At 44.4% G+C, this 22,459-nt stretch overlaps 1 protein-coding gene across 7 annotated transcripts in view; it reads left to right on the forward strand.

Annotated features, from left to right (window-relative positions):
• Nucleotides 1-276: 276 nt before the first annotated feature.
• The window catches only part of DYRK1A (dual specificity tyrosine phosphorylation regulated kinase 1A), a 153,704-nt gene continuing 131,521 nt past the window's right edge, over nt 277-22,459 (forward strand). For 3 of the 7 annotated variants that reach the window (XM_033232462.1, XM_033232456.1, XM_033232460.1), the window contains exon 1: nt 2,222-2,353. The gene's annotated coding sequence lies outside the window, so the exon portion shown is untranslated. Of the gene's footprint in view, nt 907-1,653; nt 2,354-22,459 lie in introns of those variants that run through there. The other 4 variants (XM_033232457.1, XM_033232465.1, XM_033232466.1 and 1 more) reach the window with 4 other exon arrangements.

Below are 22,459 nucleotides of genomic sequence, written 5' to 3' on the forward strand. Positions count from 1 at the left end.
TTGAGTCATGTAGCATATACAGCGGTATTTACTGCTGGTTTTTTACACCTAATATCGTTTATAAGATTTTATCTGTTGCTACTATATTTGTGAAGTTTATGAAAAAAATTGGTTATGAACACTATCACAAGGAGGCAAAATCAAGCTTAGAAATCAATTAGTGACTCTGCTGTAAAATAGCACACACACACACTCTTTTGAGCTATACATTTATTAAATGCCATTAGAGCTGGTACAAAATACAATTTTTAGCTGGTGGCTCTATGCCGGTTACAACGCAGCCAGCATGGCATACTTGGGTTTTCAAGCCTCGGGAGCTCACCCAGCAATACTTATAGCAGGCAGAAAGGATAGACAGAATAAAAATCAGCGAAAGCCAGGATATTAATAAAGAGTTTTGATGGTTAAGGACAAGTAGGCAAATTAAGACTCTGGAAACCGAAGAGCTGCACAGAAAAGAAAACCAGGGAGCTGGACGACAAGGACACAGTAACAGCACAAGGGGATTTATCTAAGGGGCATTCCGATGGAGCAGGCAGGCTGCGCTCAGAAAGGTGGGGAGGGGTTGGAAACAGATGGGCAGGGACGGGCGAGCGTGCACAGCCTGAAAAAGTTTTCATGATGGCTCCAGCCTAATTTCCCAACGCTGGTCTCCGGCGCCACAAAACCCGAGCGGCCCGACCGGAGCCGGGTGCCAGCCTCAGGGCCGCCGGGACCCGGCGCAGCGTCCGGAATTCCTGCGATGTCTGGGGCGCGGCGGCGGCTCCTCCCCGCCCCCACCGCGGCCTCCGCCGGCATTTTCCGGCGAGGAGGCCCGCGAGCCCTTCGAAGAACCGGCTCCACGCGCGGACGGCCGCGGCCGGCGCGCTTCCTGGGGAGAAAGGCGAGCGCGGCGTCCGGACCGCGGTGAGAGCCCTCCAGGCCCGGGCGTGCGAGGTGGGCTTCCCGGGTCCCTGCCCGAACGCCGCGGCGCCCCGATCCTCCCCCGCCCCCGCCCGGGGCAGCCCTCCCCTCCCCCCGGCGCGGGCGGGGCTGCGGGCGCCAACGCGGAAGCGCGGGGCGCTAGGGCTGCGGGGGCGGCGGCGCGGGAGGCCGCGCGCGCTCCCCGGGCTGCAGTCGGCGCGGGCGCGGGGCGGGGCGAGGCGGCCGGGAGGCGGCGGGCGCTCGCGCACAGGCCTGGCCGCCGCCTCGCCCCCCCTTCCCCAGTCCCTGCCCTCCCTCCGCCTAGCCGTCCCCCTCCTCTCCCCTCCCCCGGGCGAATCACGCGCCCTCCTCTGACACTCGTAGCGGGCCCGAGCTCCGAATTTATCCTTCACGTGACCTGAGGGGGTTGGGTGGTTGGCTGGGGACGGAGGGGGAGACGGAAAGGAGGGAACGGAATCTGCCGTTACCTGAGCAACAGGCCCCGCCCGCCGGATCGGGGCCGGGGGGCGGGAGAAGGACGTCAGCACGTCAGCCGGGGTTTTGCGTTTTGATTGACAGTTGCCATAGCGACCGGGTCGGTCCGTCGCCATTTTGTTGGTTGGTTTTTTTTTAAACCCTTTCGCTTCCCGCCCGAATAATAATAAAAAGCCCCATTGGAGTGAGGCGGGGGTGGCGGCGGCAACCGCGGCGGGGGTATCCGGGGAGACTGCTGCCGTCGCTGCTGCTGATCGCGGCCCAGGTCGGGCTCAGAGAGCGGACACCCCGAGCGGGGGGTGCGGGCGCCGCCGCCGCCGCTTCTGCTGCTGCTGTTCCTGCTGCTGCTGTTGGTGCCGCTGCCGCCGCCGGCGAGCGGGCGGGACCGGTGTGAGTGCGAGTGTGTGCGAGGGAGCGTGTGCGAGGGCGAGTGTGCGCGCGAGTGTGCGGGTGTGTGCGAGTGTCTGTCTGTCTGTGCGGGGACTCGGGGGCGGGCGGTTCGGGCTCTCCTGGCGGAGGAGCCGCCGCCGCCGCCCGGGCCCCGGCGCTTCTCGCTGCGCAGGTTCGGAGCGCGCGCCATTTTGTGAGATTTACAAAATCCTCCTCGGGAAGAAGCCGTCGGCAGCAGCCGCCGCTCGGCGCCCGACCTCCCCGCCGCCGCCCTCTGTGCCGGGCCGGGCCGCGCGGCCCCGCCGCCGGGAATCGGGGCCCGGGGACTGCGGTATTTGCCGGGGAGGGGGCTGTCGCCTCCCCGGCCCCGGGCGCCGCTGGAACCGCGAGCCGAGGAGAGACTGAGCAGGCTGCGGCGCGGCCAGGAGCCCGAGCGCCGGGGGCGGAGAGAGGCGGCCGGGGCGGCGCTGGCTGCGGAGGCCGCGGCGGGAGCGGGAGCGCGGCGCGGGAGTCCGAGGCTGAGACTCACCGGAGGAAGCGGCGCGAGCGCCCCGCCATCGTCCCGGTGAGTGTCCGGCCCGGCCGCGGCCCCGCCCGGCCCGGCGCTCGGCTCCCCCGGCGGCCCGCAGCCGGGCCCGAGCCGAGGCCGCCGGGCGGAGGGAGGGACCTGCCATTTTAGGAGGAGGCGCCGCGGGCCCTGGGCCGGCCGCCGGGGGAGGGAGCCTCAGGCCCGGTCCCAAAGGAGCGGCGGGCGCGAGCGGAGGGAAAGTTGCGGAGGGTGGGAGCGGGGGCCGCGGCCTCCCGGGAGCCGGGGCCTGGGGGCCCGTAGACAGCGCCAGACCTTCACTGGCCGCCCGAGCGAAGGGGTGGAGGTTGTCTTCCTCCTCCTCTTCCTCCTCATCCTCTTCCCCCAGCTCCTCCCTCGTCCCTCCTCTCGGTCCCCACCAGTGTGGGAACCGCCGGGGTGCTTCGCAAGGACAATGCACGGGTTAAGAAAATGGGGCCGGCTGGGCGAGGACGGCGGGGCCGGGCCGGGCGCCGGCGAAGGTCGGGAGCCGCTGCCTCGGCGGCCCTGGGGGTCCGCGCCTGAGCGAGGGGCACTCACTGGTCTCCGAAGTTGGACGGGGAGCGCGAGTGTCCCCGGCGGTTCGGGGTGGAGGGATGACCTGCCCGGCAGCCGGGGGAGTTGGTGGCTGAGGAGAGGTGAATTAGAATGGATACCTGTGTATCACCACAAAACTTCACGAGTCTATTTATAGGCACAAACCCACTCTCGCTTCGGAGCCACCGAAGCTGCTGAGCAGTTCAGCTCTTGGCGAAAGGTTCCTCCCTAATCTGAAATAGTTAAAAATGGTAAAATTAGTGAGTCAGTGACTTCGGTTCCTTGCCTGTGCCTTTAGCCCAACCCTAGGTGACACGAATCCCGTAATCTAGGCGCAGCGCAGAAATGCTAGCACCATTTGGTTCTTGAATTCCTCCCAAATTGTCACAAAATACGCCTTAGAATATGGTTTTCACAGGTGCCAGGCGCTGTTCTCAGGGTTTTCCGTGGATCGACCAGCTTGCCCAGCCAGTAGGAACTGTTCCCATTTTACAGATGAGGAGACTGAGCCTGGAGAAGGGGCACTGACTGGTCTGAGGTAATACAGCTGGGACTCCAGGAGCCAGGAAGCTGTAGCCAGTCTGGACTTGTGAATCACTAGGGTGTAACTCATTATTATAAATACTGGCAAATTTTGGAGTGATTCGTGTGTAATGACTCAGGGTTCTAACCTAGAGATTGTGTCCCCGTATGGTTTTTAGCATGGAATTAACCTTTGTGGCTTGCCGAGGCCGAAAGGTAAGGTAATGGTAATGAGCCCTCTTAATGAAACTTTTCAGTCCATTTTTCCCCCCCAAGAAAACTATGTAGTCAGTTTTTGAATGAAAGGAATTAAAAATAGTCCTTGGTGTGTTTTGTACTTCAAACTTAATTTTGATTATAGTCGTCTTCTGAGTATTGATGAGTCATAAGAAAGTTTTGTGTGAAGTTATTTTTATTTATTTTATTCTTTGCTTAAGAGCCTCTGTGACCCCTTTATACTTTGTGTCCAAAGTTAATGAATATGTTTAGCATTTTGATTTTGAGGTGTTTTAATAATTCAGTGGAATTACCTTTAGTTTTTGTTTTCTTAGATTTGTCGTATCTTGATCAGTTACTTTAGAATATGGTTTTCAAGTAGACTTTTAAAAATGTGAGACTAGAACTAAAGTTTCACGTGCTGAGATTTTAAACTGCAGAAGATCATTTCAAAGAAACTGGTTATGAAAAAAACTTACTTGATCGTAGTTAAGATTTTTTGCGTGTACTTCAAGTACCCTAGTACTTTTGGAGGATTCTCCCTGGTGTAGCAGTGGTGTTGATGGTAGCTGTCCACATTTATTCGAGACTTCAAACCATGCTAGAAAGTTAAGGACTCCTGTCAATGTCTACACCTAGTTCTCTTGTAAGACTAGTTGTAAACATTTCATTTTTATCTCAAGACCTCAGAGATTATTAAAGGAGGAAGGATCACCCCTTGTGTTTGCACCATGAAGGCACACTCCTTTTTACCTTGTGGATGTTGAAGAAAGGTTTGAAGGAATAGACTTGAATGAATGGTAATTATTGGTAGGGATGAGAAATGGACCAGATGACCTAGTGAGATCTTTTGTTATTGTTAGGAATTTGAGATCTAAGTGTAAGATCATCTCTTAAACCTTTTAACGATATTTTGGTGGAACATATTAGAAACTTAACGCATTATTATGTGCAAGAGATTTAAAAATAAGTCCAGTTTTTTAGAGGCACTAACATTTAAGATAATGTAAAACATTCCATATTAGTGCAGTGTCTTGTTAGGGAATGTGGACAGTAAAAACGGCCATTTGTTAAAAGTTTTTTTCCCCTCTAAAATATTGTCTGATGTTTGCTCCTTGGTGTTATTTATGGAGAGTTACTATTATGGAGAGTTACTGTTTATGACTTAAAGATATGGAGGTGGAGAGGCCTAGGCAACTGCAACAATGTATTTAAGTAATTTACTTTAGGTTTGTAGAGTGCTGTGAATGTTTATCTGCAAAAGGAAAATTCAAGATACCTTGTTATAAACATGGTATACAGTGACCTTTGGCATGCATTTTGTTTTGTAACTACACAAAGTGTTAATTTGGATTGAATCTTGGTTTTCACTTGAAAACCATTTTTTTTTAAAGAAATAGCTTAGAAATTTAGACTGCCCTGGGGTGTTTTCGTGTGTCTGTTTGTGGTTGACAGGTATCTAGTTAAGAGAAGAAAATGTGGATAGAAGTAACTGTACCATAGGCGAGAAGGGAGTTGCCTTATACATGCCACTAAACACAAGACGAGAATAAGAGTGGGCTTCCCTTGTGACTTTCTTGGTATTTGTGATTAGGTGTGTGCCAGTTTGTCTTTGCTTTGGCATTAGCTTTCCTCGTATTTCAGAGGGCTTTCACGTTTCCTATACACATACAGCAAACAGTTTCACCGCTCTCCATGAAACACTTACCTAAAACCAGCAAAACCCAAAAACTTCCAGAAAGTCTTTATCAAGAACTTAGTTCCTCATCTGCAAAGTTGTATTAATCTTATTTTGTAGTAATCATAAGCAGTTATTTAACTGAACTAAGAATCTTTACTTTCTGTTGAGTGTTTTGGTGATTTTACTTCCATATATGTTCGTCTGTTTTCTATTTTAAGTAAAGATATTACGTGAAACTATGAGTTATGTTTCCTGAAACTTGATACTAACAGTTTGCCCTGTGAAAGTGAATTGCGTGACCAGTATAATAGCACCTTATGTATATATAGTGGTTTCGCCTTTTAAAAGACTTTTTACCAGATGTTATCTTGACTGTTGGGCAGTTTTCTGATGGCTAGAGAAGTGGTAATTTATAACCCAAAGCTTGCTCAACTTTGGATTAAAAAGTTTGGAGAGTTAAAATTTGTGTTTAATTACTTCGAAAAATCAGCAAATTATATTAAATTACCTAAAATTTCTCCTCAGTTGCTCCCAAATGAAGAGAGCTTTTTGAAGTCTTGCTTTATGTCAGTGCTACAGTGTTAAGCTAGAGTTGTAAAGTTTACCATAGAGTGAAAGTGAAATGTAGACCTCATGTGACTAAAATAATAATTGAAGGTTCATATTGGGTAATTGAAGACAGATCTTATTTCTTAATGTTCTGGCTACAAGCAGCCTTAGTTTGATTTTTTTTTTTTTTTTGTATATGAAAACAAAATGATTTGGAAATATTGCATTGTATAAGCCAGCTAGGTGTTTAAAAAGTTAAGCTTTCGCTTTGAAATCCTAATACCAGAGTACTAAAACGAGTGAGAATTGTTTATTGGCGATAATACCCTATATTGAACACCTGAAGTGGCGTGGTTTCTCCTGGGCATATGTTTTGCTAATGCAGAACCATTTTGGTGTCTTGGCAATTGTTTCTTCTAACAGGGCTATGCATCTTTCCTTCTCTTCTGGAAAGAGATATTTAAAAGTTTGTATTACTGTTAAAACTTAAGTTTTGACAAGTTACATACTTTTTTTTGGTTAGGGGCAGATGCTCATATCTGATATGCAGTGAGTAATAGCTTAAAATGTGTCTTTGTTCTTGTCTGAATATTCTTGTTTTATCTCCCCATGTTAGAAAAGTGTTTCAATTGATTTTTTGGGGGGGCCCAGTGAACTGGCTTCTCATGGAATGAAACTGGCTTTCAGCATCAACTCTATTTTAAATAACGTCCCTGTTCATTAAATAACTCCCTAATTTTTCTGAGTGTATAAAATTTCCAATGACAAGATTTGATTTTTTAATTTTTAAAAAAGCGTTCACAAAAAGCTTTTCTGTATTATCTATATTATTTGATAATATAGAGCTATTTTGGCATCTTGGCAGTTGTTTCTTCTACCAGAGCTATGCATCTTCTCTTCTGGGTTTTTCACAAAAGCTTTTGCATGTGCATAAAATTATGGACGTGTATGGTTAAGGCTTGCATGTTGGCATCCATGTATTTGGGTAAAAAGATGCTTGAGGCCAGGCATGGTGGCTCACGCCTGTAATCTCAGCACTTTGGGAGGCCGGGGTGGGCGGATCACTTGAGGCCAGGAGTTCGAGACCAGCCTGGGCAACATGGTGAAACCCTGTCTCAAAAAAAAAGCCAGGCGTGTTAGTGCCGCCTGTAGTCCAGGAGGCTGTATTCAGGAGGCTGAAGTGGGAGGATCACTTGAACCTGGGAGGTGGGGGTTGCCGTAAGCTGAGATAGTGCCACTGCACTCCAGCCTGGGAGACAGAGCGGGCACTGTCTCAAAAAAAAAAAAAAGCTTGACTTGTGACATCTGTCTGCTCGCTATCCAGTTATAGACAGCAGTTGAGGCAGCTTGATACTGTGGAAAGATCCACTGCCCATGAAACCGTGAACAGAGGCTCCAGAGTCTGGCTGATCTGATTCTCAATAGGTTCTGTTGACTGTGTGACTTTAGGCACAGTGATTTCACCAAACATCAGTTTCCTCATCTGTGAAATGAGGTTGATAGTAATTAGCATAGGAATATTGTAAAAATTGAGAATTGAGATAATGCATGTACATTTCTTCATGGATTTTTCTCTCCTCCTTTTCGTCTCATCTTCATTCATACTCATTCTGTGATCCTGGCATAAATTTCTTCTGAGAGGCCTTCCCTAAACCCCAGTCCAGGTAAGCTTCCTTAGCCATGCATTCTTTTTGTGGCCAAGCAGGACCATTTGTTTTTCTTTCGCAACCCTTAGTGCAAGTATAATTATTTATATATATTCTTATATATATTATAATTGTTCATTTAATTTCAGCTTCTCCCTCTCCATTACATTTTAAAGTTCATTTGGACGGGAATAAGTCTTTCCTGATCATGGCTGTAACTCCAGTGCCTGGCACGTAGGGAGTTTAGATTCGTGGAGTGACAACGCGGAGCCTGTATGCCGAATGCTTCCTGACGACCACTCCTTACCCCTGTCATCTTGGGCAAAACAGCTTCTCTTCGCTTCAGTATCCTGTATGCCAGATACAGACAGCACTGGCTGCCCTGCCCAGGATTTTGAGAATGTGAAATGAGATACTGTAATGAAGTGCTAAAGTGTAAAATGCTACATAAATATAAAATGGCATAGTAGTAATAATCTCAGTAGTGGGGTTATTCAGTGGGAAGCTCTATTGTGACTTAAAGTAAGAATATAGAATTTTAGCTTTGCTGAGTTGGTTGGTAGCTAATATTTAATAGTTAAGATAAATTTAAGCTTTCTTAAATGTACTAGTTAGAATGTAGATGGGCCTGTTTCTGACTAAATACAGTGGCTTAAACGAGAAGTTTATTTTTCCTTCATAAAACAACAGTATAAATTATCTGAGGCTGATATGGTGACACCATGATACGAGGGAGCTTGGTTCCTTCTGTCTTGTTGCTTTCCTGTGCTTAAGGAGATACCATTTTCTTCATAGTACAAGGCAGCTTCCCACTACATCCACAGTCCAGGAATAGGATTTTGGGAAGGCACATTACATCTCTTTAAAGACAAACCTGGTAGTTGCATACATGACTTTTGTTCATACCCTGTTGGTCATAACTTAAGTCATGTGGCCGTGTTTAGACACAAAGGAGTGTGGGATATTGGTCTTTGATAGGTGGCTATTTGGCTGAAAATTTGTGTCTCCTGAAGAAGGGGAGAATGGGGGATGATTAAACATTGCCTGTCACACTTTCAGATGTTTTGGGAGAAACTTCCAGAAATAGACTTTGAAAATACAATGGATTACACTAGTTAATACGTTTCTGTATTAATCATTAATTAATCATTAATCTTTTAAACTATGTTATATGAATTCAAATAGACCATTACGCAAAATATACATAAGTGGTCAGTTTAGAAAAATGTAGCTATACTTTTAGTAGTGAAGGGATTTTGGGTCTAATAACAATTATTTTACTGACACTTTATTTTCTGATAGAAACATGGTTCTTGATTGTTGTGCTTGTATCATGTAAACAATATTTGAAATCCGAGCTTTTGTATTTAGTGTTAATAGTCTACTAGACCAACTGTATGTCTTCCTGCTCATACCCTCAGCAAACAGTGCTACAGTAACACTTGCGTGTTGTCAGGATGTCATAAAGTTTTGAGTCACCGAACACTGCAAGAAGGGTGATAGCAGAGATACTTAAACATACACTTACTATTATCTTCCTCTTTAATTCCTGTGGGTTTGAAAAAGAGAAATATAAACTATACAGTATTATTAGCTCTAGTACAGACTTGGGAAAACTAATGGTTCCCAAACAGTCTTCTGGAGAACTTGTCAAAGTTAAGAGATTTCCAAGCTCAGATGCCTCTCTTTCTGTAGGTTTGGAGTGATGCTCTGGAATCTGCTTTCTGTTTTTTTTTTGTTTTTGTTTTTGTTTTTGTTTTTTTGAGACAGAGTCTCGCTCTGTCACCCAAACTGGAGTACAGTGGTGCCATCTCCGCTCCCTGCTAGCTCCGCCTCTCGGATTCATGCCATTCTCCTGCCTCAGCCTCCCGAGGAGCTGGGACTACAGAGTACCTGCCACCATGCCCAGCTATTTTTTTTGTATTTTTAGTAGAGGCGGGGTTTCACCATGTTAGCCAGGATGGTCTCAATTTCCTGACCTCGTGATCCGCCCACCTCGGCCTCCCAAAGTGCTGGGATTACAGGCGTGAGCCTCTGGGCCCCGCCGAAATCTGCTTTCTTACAGACTCCAGGTGATCCTGATGCAGTAGGAATATTTTGAGAAACACCACTACAGTTCATTTCTCACATATTAGAGAAGGAGATGGGTGCAGAGAAGCTCAGTGCCTCAGAATAAGCAGGCCTGGGACTAGCGTTGTTTTTCCTGACTCTTGGTTCTTTGTTCTTTCTACAGAAGAGGGAATAAAGGACAAGGTGTACAGAGTGCAGTGGGATTTTATAGGGATAGTTATCATCTTAAGTATGTGGCTTTTAATGTGGGAGCTCATGTCTAGTGAATGGTTGGCCTAGTTGTCCTTTTTGCCCTAAAGAAAAATAATGTGAATATTTAAATATTCAAGTGAATATTTTAAGGTGAAGTGGATATTTGAAGGTGAGAAGCTGAAGGTTTTAAATAAGGTTTTGTTAGTATCAGCACTATTGTGGGCAGTGTATATACAGCATTAGAATAGACGTTTAGGAAGCTACTTACTTCACATGATTAGAAGGAACAAAGGTAGTTCTTGTCTTCAAATTACTACTTTCCTTTTAGGTTGCTTGTAATTTTCCCTGTTGGAATTCATTTCATTAGATTAAGGTAAAATCTGGATTCCCTAATTTAAAATTTTAAAATTAGAATATTCCTAGAGGAATTTTTTTTTTTTTTTTTTGAGATGGAGTTTCACTCTTGTCACCCAGGCTGGAGTGCAATGGCGCGATTTTGGCTCACCGCAACCTCCGCCTTCCAGGTTCCAGCAATTCTCCTGCCTCAGCCTCCTGAGCAGCTGGAATTACAGGTGTCTGCCACCATACCTGACTAATTTTTTGTATTTTTAGTAGAGATGGGGTTTCACTATATTGGTCAGGCTGGTCTCCAACTCCTGATGTTGACCTCCTGAAGTGTTGAGATTGTAGGTGTGAGCCACCATGGCCAGCCCCTGGAGGAATATTCTTTACCTGGTATGAGGTTAACACTTTATTTTTATCAGTTATTATTATTAGATCTAGCCTGAAAACCCATAGTCCTAATTTGGAACAGGCATGCCTGTTTTTGCACCCAAAAGTTGCCTTTTGGCCTGCCAAGCCTCCCTATTCCTGTACGCCTATAAACCTGAAACTGCAGGCCCCACAAGCAGATGAAGAGATGAACTGAAGAACAACAGAACGGTGTGGTGGAGAGAAGGAGTCTGAGTGCTGGGGGGAGTTCCACTGGGGATGGTCAAAGAGGAGATAAGCCGCTGAGTGCAGGTGTCAGTCCAGAAATCAGAATGATGCCTGCCTGCACTAAGAATGTTTTAGAAAGGAGGGAAGAACACAGTACGTGTGCCCTTTACTGAGAGAAATGAAGGGTATGTTTAGGCCAGGCGCAGTGGCTCATGCCTGTAATCCCAACACTTTGGGAGTCCGAGGTGGGTGAATCACGAGGTCAGGAGTTCGAGACCAACCTGGCTAACATGGTGAAACCCTATCTCTACTACAGATACAAAAATTAGCCAGGTGCAGTGGTGGGCGCCTGTAGTCCCAGCTGCTTGGGAGGCGGAGGCAGGAGAATTGTTTGAACCCTGGAGGCGGAGGTTGCAGTGAGCTGAGATTGTGCCACTGCATTCCAGCCTGGGCGACAGAGCGAGACTCCGTCTCAAATAAAATAAAATAAAATTAAGGATATATTTAAGAAATGTCTCCTTGTGGTATGGTCATGGGAAGGTTCATGTGAGGATTCTCTGGTGGCCAGAGGTTGGTAGCGTTAGCCGGCTTCGATGGCTTCCTATCACTGAGAGCGTTGGTAATGGCACCATGGGTAATTCTGCCTAGGACCCACTGCGCTTGATTAACTGTTGGACTAGAGGAAGTGTCCCTGTTTTCTTACTGTCTTATTTGTTAGGGCCCCTATTTGAGCAGTCTTTTTTTTTTTTTTTGAGACAGAGTCTCGCTCTGTCACCCAGGTTGGAGTGCAGTGGCCAGATCTCAGCTCACTGCAAGCTCCGCCTCCCAGGTTCCCGCCATTCTCCTGCCTCAGCCTCCCGAGTAGCTGGGACTACAGGCGCCCGCCACCTCGCCCAGCTAGTTTTTTGTATTTTTTAGTAGAGACGGGGTTTCACTGTGTTAGCCAGGATGGTCTCGATCTCCTGACCTCGTGATCCGCCCGTCTCGGCCTCCCAAAGTGCTGGGATTACAGGCTTGAGCCACCGCGCCCGGCCAGAGCAGTCTTTTTTTTTTTGAGATGGAGTCTCGCTCTGCTGCCCGGGCTGGAGTGCAGTGGCCGGATCTCAGCTCACTTCAGCTCACTGCAAGCTCCGCCTCCCGGGTTCACGCCATTCTCCTGCCTCAGCCTCCCGAGTAGCTGGGACTACAGGCGCCCGCCACCACGCCCGGCTAGTTTTTTGTATTTTTTAGTAGAGACGGGGTTTCACCGTGTTAGCCAGGATAGTCTCGATCTCCTGACCTCGTGATCCACCCGTCTCGGCCTCCCAAAGTGCTGGGATTACAGGCTTGAGCCACCGCGCCTGGCCGAGCAGTCTTATCAAATATATAAGGTACAGTTCTGATCATCTGGGATATTCTAGTTTTTAAAGAGATCTACAAGTATATAGTTTAAAAAAACAAGCTCTGTGGAATAATAGCAGATCATTTCCCCCTTCTCATGTTCTATAATAATAACTGTTCAGTTTTTCCTACCAGAAATGTATGCATGTGTATACACACAATTATATATATGTTATGCTTTTAATACGTTTTGTGTTACAAAATTATGATCCCATTATTTTTAAGTGTGTTGACATTAGGTGTGTGTATGTGTATGTGTATGTGTACTTTTAAAACCCAAACCAAATGGGATCATACATACTAAATACACAGTTTTGCAACTTAAGCTTGCTATTTATTTATTTATTTAGTTAGTTAGTTAGTTTTTAAGATAGAGTCTCGCTCTGTCGCTCAGGCTGGAGTGCAGTGGCATGATCTTGGCTCATTGCAGGCTCCGCCTCTGGATTCACGCCATTCTCCTGCCTCAGCCTCCCAAGTAGCTGGGACTACAGGCGCCTGCCATCACGCCTGGCTAATTTTTCATATTTTTAGTAGAGATGGGGTTTCACCATGTTAGGATGGTCTCAATCTCCTGACCTCATGATCCGCCCACCTCGGCCTCCCAAATTGCTGGGATTACAGGTGTGAGCCTCTGCGTCCAGCCAGCATTTTTTTTTTTTTTTTACTAGACCTGTCTTAGAAATCTCTCCTTGTTAGCTCACAGAGCTCCTGTTTTTTAAATTTGGGACGGGGTCTCACTGTCACTGAGGCTGAAGTACAGTGGCATGATCATAGTTCACTGTAGCCTTGACCTCCTGGGTTCAAGCAATCCTCTCACCTTAACCTCCTGAGTAGCTGAGATTATAGGTGTGCACCACCACGCCTAGCTAATTTTTAGATTTTTTGTGGAGACATAGTCTTGCTATGTTGCCTGGGCTGGTCTTCAACTCCTGGCCTCAGTGATTCTCCTGTCTTGTCCTCTCACAGTGCAGGTGTGAGCCACTGTGCCCAACCCCTTTTGTTTTTTTTTTTTTTTTGAGACGGAATCTCGCTCTGTCGCCCAGGCTGGAGTGCAGTGGCCGGATCTCCGCTCACTGCAAGCTCCGCCTCCCGGGTTGACGCCATTCTCCTGCCTCAGCCTCCCGAGTAGCTGGGACTACAGGCGCCCGCCACCTCGCCCGGCTAGTTTTTTGTATTTTTTTTAGTAGAGACGGGGTTTCACCGTATTAGCCAGAATGGTCTCGATCTCCTGACCTCGTGATCCGCCCGTCTCGGCCTCCCAAAGTGCTGGGATTACAGGCTTGAGCCACCGCGCCCGGCCACCCCTTTTGTTTTTAATGGTCGGAAAGTATTCTGTTTTATGGATGTCCCTCTGTTTAGTCAGACTGCATTAAAGGACATTTAAGTTCATATTTTTGCTCTTTTAAGCAATGCTGGTATGTACTTCCTTGCATATATAGTTATGTTCTGTGAGTATTGGCCATAGGATGTCTATTTATAAGGAAAGTGGCTGGTTCACCAGGTATATGCATATTTGAATATGTATTGCCATATCATCTTCCAGAAAGTAACAGTAGTTTATGTTTTCACCAGCAGTGTCTTAGAGTGTATAGTTTCTAAAATCTCACCAACACTGTTGTTATCTTAGATTTTTGTGAATGCAATAGGTGAATAATGATGTCTAGTCGTTTGGATTTGCATTTCTTTAATTATGACTGAGTTTGAACACCTTAAATTGTACTATAATATTTTTATTTAAAATAACAAAATAATTCATTTTTCATCAGATATATGCTATAGTTAAAAGTATTTTCTGGGGCCAGGCGCGGTGGCTCACACCTGTAATCCCAGCACTTTGGGAGGCCGGGGGGACAGATCACCTGAGGTCGGGAGTTCGAGACCACCGTGACCGACATGGAGAAACCTCGTCTCTACTAAAAATACAGAATCAGCCGGGTGTAGTGGCACATGCCTGTAATCCCAGCTACTCGGGAGGCTGAGGCAGGAGAATCACCTGAATCCGGGAGGTGGAAGTGGCGTTAAGCCGGAGATCACGCCATTGCACTCCAGCCTGGGCAATAAGAGCGAAACTCTATCTAAAAAAAAAAAAAGTTTTTTCTGGGTTCCCTTTATTTCTTTACTCTGTTGATTGAATAACCGATGTTGTGATAAATTGTAAATGCCTACAGAAAAGGGGGCTTTTCTTCTTCTTCAATTGAGTAAATATTTGCACGTCCTCTGTATGAGATATGAGTCGTGGTAGAAACTTTTGGTTACAAAAGTGAATAAGATTTGGTTACATCTGCTTTTAATGTTGAGATAGGTGTGTGAATACAGGAAAACCTGAACACAGATAAGACCATGGCTTTTAACAGTTAGAGGGGTTGACGTGGAGAACTAGAAGAGCACAGGAAGTAAGACAATTATGGGGATTCGAGTGTGCATTGTAGAGGAGATGGGACTGAGTCTTGATCAATGAAGACATAGAAGAGTGGATAGGCTTTCTATGGTGGAACCTGGGGACTTGACAGTCTACTGTCAAGTCATGTGGGCAACCAGTGGTGGTGGGAAGTGATGGTGACTTTGAAGAATGATAGAGTCATATGCCTAGAGCATCAGATGAGGGAGAGAGGGAGGGAGAGTGAGTTTGGTATGCTCAGGAAGTGAAGGGGACACTTGTGGACATGAGAGTAGTGTTGAGTCTTAAATATTATAAAGAATTTGAATTTGGGGCGATTGAAGGTTTTTCAGCAGGGATTAGGACGGAACTGTGTGTTATGGGGAGGTGACACTGTAAGAAGGAGGGTTTGAAAGGCAGGACCATTCTAGATGTGATTTATAGGCATGAGGGAATACGAAGAGGTGAAAAGTAGAAGACAGATGGGAAAACCTTAAAAATATTCTTAATTATACTTTAATTTCCAGCAGACCAAAGTGAGTAATTCTGGATTCAAACAGCAGTATGGCCAAGTTTTTGGAGATAGGAAAAAGAGTATTAAGCTTTGTTGGCAGTATAGTAAAAGGTTCTAGGAGTGCAGTGATTGGTTTAGGGGGACATGGAGAATATGTCCTACTGAGGACCTGAAGGAGCTGTTGAGGAACTGAAGATAGAATTATTACTGTAGTTCAGACCTTACATTAGGAACAAGTGGAAATAATTTGCAGCACCATTAAATATGATCTAAAAAATGGGGCAGTGGGAGAAGGCAGTGTTTGAAGCTGTGAATCTGTAAAGGAAAAGGTTGTATCGTAATTCATGGTTTGGAAAAGTAGAAGTAGCGGAGCATGTGAGCAATTTCGTTTTTTCTGAGCGACTTAGTATTTGACTGAAAAAATCTCATTATTCTGTTCATTTTTACATGTGTCCTAATTGGAAGATGGTTATTTAAAAAGCATTTATCTTGTAGAGTGATAGAACTATTTCTTGAGCACCTGCTGGTGCCAAATATAGAACCTGGGACCTGGGAATCAGTGCTGAAACAAAGGCCACTCCTGTCATTGATGTTACATTCTGGCTGGGAAAATCTTTAAGAGTTCTTGAGTAGGCCTAAGGACTTAGTCTAGAATAGACATCAAATTTTCCTTAAAGCGAACATAGTCTATAAAATGGAATAATTTTTGGTGTTTCTTTTTGAAGGTCAAAAACCTTCTGTTTCATTTTAGAGTCCTTTGGACAGTTAATTTTGACTTAAAAGTTTGTTTGGATAGAAATAGGACTCTAGTCTTTAAGACAAATACTGTCTGTTGAAAATTTATTCTGATTTGGTTATTTTCCCTTGAAAAGAACAACTGTTATCACAGTGGCGTTTTTTAGTTTATCTTTAACATCAAATGTTCATTGTTAAGAGACATTGCTTCTGTGGTATAAAAGATTGTTTTGTAAAAGTTTGTCGAAACAACAATGGTAAGAAAACTAATAGGATCTCATTGAGTATTTTATAGTTTAATTTTTTTTTTGTATTTCCTTATTGTTCTGTAGTACAATTTAAAACATCAGTGAAGGTAGGTAAATTTTCCTAGGAATTGGCCTGAAGGCCCACAGTTACTCAGCAATATTAGAGACAGCTATGCAAAGGGAGAAGCCAGGCGTTTTAAGATTCTTGGGAGACAGTTTATAGGAAGGCTGTTTGCTGAATAAGACAAAGATACAGACATGCAAAGTAAAGGATGTGGGCCTATAGGGAAGGTCAAAGAATAAGGAAAATTCACTTGAGTGAGCAGAAATGGAAGAAGGATTTAAGCAAATAGATGAACAAGAATTCTCTCAAAAAAAAAAAAAAAAAAAAACCAAAACCTACAAAATTCTTTAATGGTTTATTATGACTTTTGGGGTAAAGACCACACTAGTCATAGAACCTGTAAGCCCTGCCACCTGAACGATCTGGCTCCGGCTTACTTAGAGCCTCTTCTCACCAGTCTCTGGAATATGTGACTGTACTGGCTTCTGGGTTTGGCACGTGCTGCTTCCTCGGCTCGGGATCATCCCTTCTATCAGCTCTTCTATCCCTTCTGTCAGCTCTTCGTTTTTAAAATCTCACGTCTCCTTGTACTCTTCCTTCATAACGCTGATTACAGCTGATAATTTTTTAGTGCTTGTTTGATTAATGCCCTCCAGATATCAGGGCCAGTAGTGTTTTGCTCTCTCTTGCAATCTCAGGGGTTGGCAGGGTGCTTGGCACATAGTAAACACTATATAAACATTGGTTGAATGAATCAGTGAACTACATGTTTTGGTCTTTACTAGTTGGTCTCAAGGACCAAACACCTACAATAGGAAGATGTTTGTGCACTTGGAGTAAGAGATGAGCAGGAAAGATGGGAGCTTTGAGGACAAAGGAAAAGGTGAAGTTTTTTAAAGATAGAATTAGAAAACTCTGTGTAGTCGGGAGAAAGAAAATTATTCGTGGAATAACTCAACAAATGCGTATGAAATGCCTACTGTGTATTGAGAACTAGACACTGGAAATGTGGAGTGGAAAGATTTTGCCTTCTATATTAAAGGAGTGTACAATTGTAGTAGTTTACTGAAATGGGGACAGTCCTTAGTGGTCGTTTGGAGCAGGTGTAAGTTGTGGAGCGGGATCAGCCTGGATCAGGATATTCTTCACTGTTCTAGCCGACACAGTGAAGTTCATTCGGCAGTTATATCTGGAATTGGAATGTAGCTCTGGCATTTGTAGTAGCTTTCAGGTGCATGTCGAATATAAGTGCTATAGCCAGGTGTGGTGGTGCGTAGTCCAGCTACTGAGGAGCCTGAGGCAGGAGGATCGCTTGATTCTGGGAGGTTGAGGCTGCAGTGAGCTGTGTTTGTGCCACTGTACTCCAGCCTGAGTGAGTACACCCAGAGTGAGACCCTGACTCAAAAACAAAAACAACAACAAAAATCCCTGTAGCCTTGATTTTTTTGTTTAAAGACAGAATAGTTAAGAAAGTCCATTTGGATTCTTTTTGGCTTTAACTTCTACTTCAAGTTTGGACAACAGAACAAGATTGAGGAAAAGTTTGTAGTATGTACAGATTTTCAAAAGAATGAGTTGTGTGGTTAGAAAATTGAAGCTATTGATCTTGTCAGGTGAATGAGCTTTCTTAAAGCTTATAAGGGATATGTTTGAATATAGTTTTGTAAACTATACTCAAGTTTTGTAGTCACTTTTTCAGTGACTAATTTCTGTAGTCAATATTTGGAAAATCTAATCATCACATAATTCTTGCAGGTCTTCTGTGCCTGGCTCTATGCTAGGCTCTCGGGACGTAATAGTGAATCAGATGGATATTCGGGGTTCCTGCCCTCATGAAGCTTTCTTTCTTTTTTTTTTTTTTTAATAATTACTTTTTTTTTTTTTTAATAGCGATGCGGATCTCACTTTGTTGGCCAGGCTGGTCCAAACTCCTGGGCTCAAGTGTTCCTCCTGCCTCAGCCTCATGAAGTGTAAGCTACTGCTCCTAGCAGTTGAAGCTTTCAGTTAGTCAGAACTCCCTGGAGTTGAGTGTAAAGGAAAACCTGGCTTGTGGATTGGGTGAGCAGTTTTATTGACTTACTTACTTATTTATTTATAACTTCTTGAACTTAGTTTTGGGGGCACCATTTTAGACTAAACTACTTGTTGCTTTATTTCTGGTAACATAGGGAGTGTGGGATCACATTTATTTTACCAGGGTAAAATAAAAACTTGGATTCAACCTTTTGGCAGATTATTTTTTTAAAAAGGTATTCTTGTAAATCTGAGTTTCTCCTCCTATAAAGTAAGCTACTATTTAGTGATGGTAACAATAGCTACTATTAATCAGTTACCTGCCGCAGACCAGCCACTGGCCTACTGAATGAATAACTGTTTATTATTAGTTACTTTAATATACCTGGAAAGTGATTGCTATTATCCCTGTTATATAAGTTGCAAGGAAGTAAACCATAGTAGATATTATATGCCACCTCCAGATAATAAAAAGTCTGAACAGTTAAGTGCCCTATGGTTGAACATTTAGAGAAAAAGAAGAATTTCTGTAACCCATTAACTGAAGAACTAGATAAAAGTTCTGGCATGCTGGGATTGATACCTTGTGCTTATTGGTTCATTAGTTTTTTTTGGATTATAAACAAAATAATCTAACACCTTTCTGTGTTTGGGAAATTCTTTATCTTAGGAGTCTTTGTGGGAGGGAGAGAGATCTCCACCATTAAGAAAGCTAATTGTTCACTTTCCTTACCACTTTTACAGTTAGGATGCAATCCTGTGGCCTCCATGACTGGCTGTGCTTGACTACCTCAGAGGCCAGTGATTTGCAGAAGCGGGCAGTATGTAGACTCTGTATTCTCTATTCGAGGACGGATGGGGATGTGATAGCAGCTTTATCTTTTCCATAGGCAGCAGTGACTGAGATTGCTGTTGCAACACTTAATGCCTGGTGTTGGTGTTAGTGTAAGTTGCAGTGCCTGAGTCTCGTTTGGTCTTCACTGGACCATATCTGTGGGTTTAAATTTTGGATGTTCTTGACTATGTAGCTTTCCAGCCTGGTCCCCATGGGGTTTTCTGTGAGTTGCCTAATACACTTTAATAACTTCCTTTCAGCTTAAACATAAAGCCAGAGCCAGTTTCTTTGTTTGCAACTAAGAACCTTTACTTGGAAGGTGCTAATTAAGACAATAGACAATTCCAAGGAACTCTCCTGGGTCAGATTTACCTGCATGTAGATTAGAATTTACTAATGAGAAGAGTTCACAGTATATATTAAGTGAAATACTTAGAAACCTGTTTATTGATTTCATTAGTTGGTTGAATTTGAGTGCCTCTTCTTGGCCGGGGTATGTTTTAGGTGTTAAGGATACAGGACTAACAAGATTGAAAAGGTCCCTGCACTCACAGAGCTTAGGTTCCATTGTAAGATGTAGAATAAACAAGCAAATAACATAATTACAAAAAGTGATAAATGCCATGAAAAAAATAAAGATGGAGTGATGTGATAGGTACTGGGGGCGGGGGGTGTGTGTAGGAGTTGTATCTTAGTGTAAAACATTTAGTTTAAACTTCAGTGTCAGGAATCATGGCTTCTGCTTTTGACTATTCTGAATTTGCCTTCCTCCTGTAAACATCTAGAAAACTGGACAAAACACAGGGAACAACTGTTTTCAGAGGGCAGCTAATAGGCAGCACAGAACTGTGATCCCTGACAGATGGGAACCAAGTGAGATGGGCCCTGTGATGGCTGGTTTTCTGCTTGAAGGCACTTTTCACACCTCAATGCAGGAAGGGGATCCCAGATAAAGCCATGTGGCCCCACTGAGTTGAGAAGACAAGGATTGGAGTTAGAGGTAACCAAGAGTGGTTGTCATTTGAGGAGCAGAGTTCCAGAGAAGAGGGAGCTATGCTGAGAGAGAATTCCAGAAAGGAGGGGGCTACGCTGAGAGAGAGAGTTCCAGAGAAGAGGGGGCTATGCGGAGAGAGAGTTCCAGAAAGGAGGGGGCTCTGCTGAGAGAGAGAGTTCCAGAAAGGAGGGGGCTACGCTGAGAGAGTTCCAGAGAGGAGGGGGCTATGCTGAGAGAGAGAGTTCCAGAGAGGAGGGGGCTATGCTGAGAGAGAGTTCCAGAAAGGAGGGGGCTACGCTGAGAGAGAGTTTTTACACATCTACTTAGTGGTCCCCTGAAGTGTTTGTTTGTACATGTATAAGGTGAAGTTTCACAAAAGAACAATTTCTGGGGGAGCTGTAAGCAGAAGAAATCTCAGAATTTACAGAGGGCTGAGAATTTTTTGAGTACCTTATAACCAGAGTGGAAATGCAGGATTCATTGAGACCCCAGAAGAGTTATGTCTTAATAGTGGGGCTAACCTAGTCCTGAAGTAAAGACTCCTAACTTGCCTGAAAAAGCTTAAAAGCAAGCCTTGAAAGAAGCAAACTAATCTGAAACTAATGTAATTGCCTGTTACGCTCTGTCGCCCAGGCTGGAGTACAGTGGTGCGGTCTTGGCTCTCTGCAAGCTCTGCCTCCCGAGTTCACGCCATTCTCCTGCCTCAGCCTCCCGAGTAGTTGGGACTACAGGCGCCCGCCACCACGCCCGGCTAATTTTTTGTATTTTTAGTAGAGACGGAGTTTCACCATGTTAGTCAGGATGGTCTCCATCTCCTGACCTTGTGATCCACCCGCCTTGGCCTCCCAAAGTGCTGGGATTACAGGCATTAGCCACCACGCCCGGCCTACGGTGCCCAACATTCTTTAAAGGAATATAACGGATCTCAATATTAATCATGTAAAATGTCCAGCATGCAATCAGAGATTACTAAATGTGTAAAGAATCAGGTTAACATGACTCATAGTTAGGAGATCAAGCAGTTGAAACCTAGAACTCACATAGATGTTAGGACTGACAGACAAGGATATTAAAACAGTTATTGTAACTGTATTTCATATGTTCTGAAAGTTTGGCAGAAACGTGGAAGGTATACAAAAGACGCAGATCAAACTTTTAGCAGCAAAAATTATGTGATATGAAAAATATACTCGAGTGCGTTAGTGGTACTTTAGACATTTAGAAGAGAAGATTAGTGAACTCGAAGACATAGAAGAGAAAATTTAGTCAATAGAAATATTAATGACAAGTAATGGAATTAGCAGACAAGGTTGTTAAAATGGCTGTCATAAAATGCAGGATCAGATTGTGGTTAATGTTGACATCTTGGATGTGAGATTTGCTTAAGAATAATTGTGACAAGCAGAAGTTGGCTTCATGCATACATCTACATGAAGTTAGAGTAGTTGAAAATCAGTATTTGAGCAGAGCAGGGCAGAAGAACTTTATTGTACAGCAGTATATCTCTTGCTAAATGACAGTATCACTACAGAGTTAGTAGCTTAAAACATATACTTACATTTATTATCTCAGTTTCTTTGGGTCAGATGTCTGAGCACAGTTCAGCTGAGTCCACCGCTTTAGGGTCTTAGAAGGCTGTAAAGATGTTGGCTGAGCCTGTGGTCTCATTTGAGACTTAACCACAGAAAGATCTCTTCTAAGCTCATATGGTTGTTAGCAGGATTCTGTTCTTTGTACACTGTCAGACTGAGGACCTCAGTTTCTTGCTGTCAGTCAGCAAACATCTGCCATCAGTTTACTGCCATGTGGTCCTTTCTGACACGCCCACTTATTTTGCAAAGCCAGTGAAGGAGACTCACCTTGCAAGAGGTGTACATCTTACGTGTCATAACCGTGGACGTGACATCCCATTACCTTTGTTGTATTCTCTTGCTTAAAAACAAGTCACAGGTACTGCCCACACTCAGGGAATGGTCTGCACAGGATGTGAACACTAGGAGGTGGGATCATGGGAGCCACCTTAGAGTCTGTCCATCAAAGTTCTCTGAACTTTGCTTTCTCATCACTTCATGACTTGTTTCACCAGAATTTTAGAGCTATTAGGCTTTATTGCTTTAAGAAAGCACTTTTAGTGTTACCATACCATGTTCTTCTAGTTAATGGAGAAATTAGTCTGAAAGATTTTCCGTCTGTTTCTGCTCTTCTTCTCTAATATTTGCTCTGCAGACCACTCCTCCTTGAGATGGTATGAAGGAAATAAGCCTGGGGAAAATTACCTTCTTGGAGATTGACAGCTTACATTAGCATATTGTAGGAAACTTTTGCACCCGTTAACATAGTTAGGGCAATCTTTATTAAGCTTTCTCTGAGCACTTTATAAAAATACGTATACCACTAGTCAGTAAGGTATTGTTTTCATTTAACCTATGATGAAACAGGCTTAGAGGTGAACTAATTTTCCCATTTTAAATGGGAAATGGTTGATAGGGTAGGATTCAAATCAGGCCTTAGTTTCCACTCTTAGTTTTTATTCTGTATTGCTCTGTGTTATTATGGTGAGTTGTATAGTTATTTCACTATATATTAATGTTGCA

The sequence above is a fragment of the Trachypithecus francoisi genome, unplaced genomic scaffold, assembly GCF_009764315.1.
Source record: "Trachypithecus francoisi isolate TF-2019V2 unplaced genomic scaffold, Tfra_2.0 Lachesis_group14, whole genome shotgun sequence".
Taxonomy (NCBI): Eukaryota; Metazoa; Chordata; class Mammalia; order Primates; family Cercopithecidae; genus Trachypithecus; species Trachypithecus francoisi.